The 5,405-nt window shown below is 34.1% G+C and overlaps 1 pseudogene; it reads left to right on the forward strand.

Annotated features, from left to right (window-relative positions):
- Nucleotides 1–261: 261 nt before the first annotated feature.
- Nucleotides 262–490, forward strand: LOC128573481 (BBSome-interacting protein 1-like; annotated as a pseudogene).
- Nucleotides 491–5,405: the final 4,915 nt, after the last annotated feature.

Below are 5,405 nucleotides of genomic sequence, written 5' to 3' on the forward strand. Positions count from 1 at the left end.
TTCTGGCTCTTGTGAGCGAGGCTGCTCGACAGGCTCGCCCTAGCTCCTCAGAGCCAGCCTGGAGGGCCCCAGCAGGAGAATGCACAAGAACCTCAGGGCAGAGTCCCCAAATCTAGCAACATGGAGCTCCTAATCATGCCTCCACAAATTCCTATTAATTCTTTCTGTAGGCCTGAGTCAAGAACTCCAATTCATCTTGGTAATACCAGATTGGATGCTTAAGCTTCAGGAAAGAGACCAGAACTTTCAGGAGAAACTGTATCCAATAACTCAGATATGGCAGAAATGAAGTCAATGTTTCGGAAGTTCTTCCAAAACAAGGGCAATTGTCTGTTCAAGATGTAACCAGAATGGTGCTGTGTAAATCCAAAAGTTTACCCTGAAAATCTCTGACTCTGGAGAGAAACTGGAGAAAATGTAGGAAGCAGCACAGGATACAATTCTCCAACAAGAAATGGCAGAAAAGGAGCAAGAGCAAATAACCCAGTGAATGATAACTTAGTGCTTCGGGGAACAACATGCCTTATCTACTACTTAGTGATAACTAGAAAATCTGCATTTGTAAGATGAAAGTAGTATTTTTTAATAAAACTGATAGTAGTTATGTAAATAATACATAAATACCCAAGACTGATGAAACTTATTGTGAATTTAAACACTCTGGTTTGCATTAAACGTGAGTTAAAATTTGAAACAAACAAACAAAAAAACAAAAATAAATAAATGTTATCCATCACATCAATAGGATAAAAAAGAAAAAATTATATGATCATATCAACAGATGCGAAACAAAATTGACAATACAATATCTATTCACAAGAAAAAGTCTCAGTAAAAAGCATGGTAACTTTCTCATATTGATAAAGAATATCTACAAAAATCCTACAGCTAACATCACACTTAATGGCAAAAAGCTAGAAATTTTACGACAAAGATCAGGAGCAAACCATGAATGTCCTCTCTCACCATTCCTTTTCAACATCATCGTGGAAAGTCCTCACTAATGCAGTGAAATTAGAAGTGTAAAGCTTGGAAAGTAAAAAATAAAGCAAACTTTGTTCACAGGTGACATGATCATCTATGTAGAAAATGCAAATGAACCAACGAAATCTCTCTCAAAACTAGGAAGTGCTTATAACCAACTTACAGGATAGAAGGTCAATATGGGGAAGTCAATTGTTTCCCTATATTCCAGCAATGAATAAATGAAATTTGAAATTAAAAACACAATATTAGTTTCATTAATGTCCAAAAAATAAAATACTTAGGTATAAACCTAAAAAAACATGTACAAGATTAATACAAGAAAAATTACAAAACTGATTTTAAAAAAGTCAAAGGACCATGTAAATGACAATATATTGCATGTTCTTGGACAGGAACAGCCTTTACATATACGTAAAAGCCAATACCACACTAACTCAATTATTGTAGCTTTGTTGTAAGTTTGGAAATCAGGAAATTCGATTTCTCCAACTTTTTGTTTTCCTTTTTGAAGATCAATTTGGCTATTCTGTTTTATGCAGTCCTATATAAATTGTACAATCAGTTTGTCAATGTTTGGGAAAAAACCAAGTATAATTAAAAAAAAAAATAGGATGGTATTTTTTTCTCTCATTTTACTTTTTTTTTATTAAGTCATATACACATAGATCATGAATACATTTATGCGTATGTGGGGTACAATGTGTTGATTTTTTTATACAATTTGACATCCTTACATCAAACTAATCTCGTTTTACTTTCAACTTGTTTATATTTTTTTAGCTTAAGGTGTGTTTACTGCAGACTAGAAGTTGGATCTTGTTTTTCCTACTTAATCCAGTCTGAAAATTTTGATTGGATTGTTGTTACTAGTACATTTAATATTACTGGTACATGGATGGATTTTCATCTTTATTTTTCTTTTTTTCTTCCCCTGTGTTTTTAGTATCTATTTTGATCCTCTATTCCTTTTCCTCTCCCCAGCTTTACTGGGGTATGTATATGATACAAAAATTGTACCTATTAAATGTAAGTAATTTGATGACCTTGACTATATGCATACAACTATGGTAATACCACCACAATCAATTTAATAAGAATATCTATCACCTCAAAATATTTTTTGCATTCTCTTGCTTTTTAGCTTCCAACACCACATTGTTAACTCTAGGTATTATGGTGTGTAGCAGATTTCTAGAAATCATTCATTTTTATAACTATAGCTTTATAACCATGAACAACTCCTAATTTTCTCCCACTCCCATCCTCCAGAAAACACCATTCTATTTCTTACTTCTGTAATTTTGACCTCTTTTTTAATACTTCATATAAGTGAAAATATTTATCCTTCTGTGATTGACTTTATTTAACTTATCCTAATGTCTTCCAGGCTCATAAATATGGTCACAATGGCAAGATTTTCTTCTTTTTTAAGTTGGGGTAATATTCCATTGTTTGTTGACCCTGGAACCTGCACAGTTCCAAAATGAAATTGGACCCTTCCCTTATATCATCTACAAGAATTAACTAAAATTGATTAAAGACCGAAAGGTAAAACCTAAAACTATAAAACTGTCAGAAGAAACATAGCAGGAGGATGTCATGACATTGGATTTGGCAATGATTTCTTATATATGCCATCAAAAGCACAGGTAACAGAATGCCAGGAAGGCTATGTTAACTAGTGTGATGAAAGTGTGTCAAACGGTCTGTGAAGCTAGTGAATGATGCCCCATGATCATATCAATGTACACAGCTATGATTTAATAAAAAAACAAAAAGCACAGGTAACAAAAGTAAAAATAGATACATTCTATTCACATCAAAATTGAAAAAATTCTCATCAAAGGACACCATAGAGTGAAAAGGTAACCTACAGAGTGGGAGGAAACGTTTACAAATTATATACCTGATAAAGGGTTAATACCAGGATATAGAAAGAGCTCCAACAACCAAATACCAAACAAACAAAAAAAAAACCCTGATTTTTAAAAATGGGCAAAGAACTTGAACAGATATTTTTTTAAACCTCTTTAGAAAAATATACAAATGGCCAACAAGCATGTGAAAAATCCTGAACGTCACTAATCATTAGGGAAATACAAATCAAAGCCACAATGAAATATCGCCTCACACCCCTTAGGATGGCTACTATAAAACATACGTATATTTTACATTTCTTCCAGAGTCAGCTGTTGCTCAAAAATAAAAGAATGAAATGAATGAAACAATTGACTCTAAGTGAAATAGATGCAACGCATGAAGTAGATGAGAATGGAAGAGATGCAAAAGGAGAGCGATTCCATAAAAGAAAACTAAGCTTTGAAAGCCCTAAACCACATCACTCAGGGTCTCCAACATAATTTTACATCACAGAGCTTGTGAGGAAGAAGATGCTCAATCAACAGTGATGAAGAAATACTTCAACTTCTTTAAAATATATCAGGCCGTCAATGCAGGTTGTCTCTGCTATCTGCATTGACTGAAGTGAGGAGAACACTGTGATAGGGGTGGCTTCTGGAGCAAGAGATCCCACACACTGAACACATTCATTAGAGAACTTGATAGTCTTTTTAGAAGAAAAACCAAGAAAAAGTTATCCTCTCTAAATTCAGAGAGAAGGGATGGATGTTATAAGGGCACGTAAAATTTTGTATAACTTATGCTCAAACTCTGTGTACAATGCACCATGATTCTTGGCCTCACAGTCACCAATAGCTAAAGGAAGCAAAGAAGAGGTCTGGAGAAATGGTTGCTATGAATTTACTATTCCACTGTGGATCCAGTCCCCTAAAGGGTCCATCAGAGCACCCAACCAACTTTGAGTGTTGAGCAACTGTTTGGTAAAGGAAGATCAATGGAGAAACTGGAAATATTAAGCAAAGAGAAAAGGAAAATATGACCAGCAATGTAAACAGAGGAGAAAATAAACATACTAGTTATTTGAGTACAAACATATGTTAAAAATTATTTTCAAATAAACTGGAACACCCAATTTCTTCAGAATGGAGATGACTAAATAGTTCTACTTCTGTCTTAAATCCATTTGATCTGTTATATCTTAAGTTTAATAAATTACGGGTGGTGCCTGTGGCTCAAAAGGGTAGGGTGCCGGTCCCATATGCCAGAGGTGGTGGGTTCAAACCCAGCCCAAGTCAAAAACCACACACACACACACACAAAAAAAAAAAATCATAAAAACACTTTCAGTTCACTTTGTATGCTTATGTTTCAAAAGAAACTTAGTCAATTTGGATTGATTTAGGCAACAAACAACATAAATCATAGTAGCTTAAACAAGATGCAGGTTTGGTTCTTTTGTCATGTAAAACAAAAACAGACAAAGGTAGATAGTGCAATGATCTTTATGAAATCAATAATTTTTGTTTGTTTGATCTCCCAACTTCATCATAATTAACACTGGCTTCCATTCACAAAGTTATCATGTGATCATAAGATCATAAGATGACCATTGCAGCTCCAGCCATCACATCTGTATTCCAGGAAGCACAAAGGAGAATGGAAGTATGGACACATAGATACATGTCCCAGTTTTGTACATGCTTTCTAATGAACATTTCCCAGATGCCCTACCAATAACAACTACTTCATATGTTGTTATTCCTTCGGCAAAGGAGGTTGAGAAGTGTAGGATTTTAGTTAGGTATGTTGCCACCCTCCATAATATATGAGTTCTATTAGAAAAAAGGAAATATAAAATGAATATTCTTTAGGCAGCTAGTATTCTCCTCATCTGTATATCATATGATTAGCCATAATTGTAGAAATAATTTTTATTGTATAACAGTGTAAATTTTAAACATTGTTTGTGCTGATGTCTATGCCTTGGCCTTTTCTAACAGGTTCAGGATGAATTATCATCTACTGATTAATCTCTGGCTCAGGGCTCTCACATACTCCTTAAAATAACTTTGTGAACTAGATACCACTATCATCAATTTACAGGTTAGCATACAGGGGTTTAGCATGATAAAAGCTAGGAAATATCAGAACTAGGATGCAATGATAAGTCACTTGATTCTGATTTCCAGACTATTTCCATGGTATCACCTCTTCCAGTAACCTTTCCTGCTATATGTTGTTTTTCCTTCTCAAGGTCTGTCTTCCAACATGAAATTTCATACACTTATGCCCAACTACCATCTCATCTATCTGCTGTAGTTAGATCAAGCCCATTAGCTTAAGAGAAAGAGTTTATCTTTTACCCAAGGTTAAGAAAAATAACCAAAATATCCATGTATCAAGATTGTGAACAATGGCAATTCATAAGTGGTACTAAACATTATGTTCTACAGCAGAGGAAAAAATAGGAAGTGAGAAGTTAATCTTCATTGTCTTAAATGTTTTGTGCAATTGACTTAATTATTTTTTATTCATTTATTTAACATGTATTGCCAGTA

Source organism: Nycticebus coucang, chromosome 21, assembly GCF_027406575.1.
Source record: "Nycticebus coucang isolate mNycCou1 chromosome 21, mNycCou1.pri, whole genome shotgun sequence".
Classification (NCBI taxonomy): domain Eukaryota; kingdom Metazoa; phylum Chordata; class Mammalia; order Primates; family Lorisidae; genus Nycticebus; species Nycticebus coucang.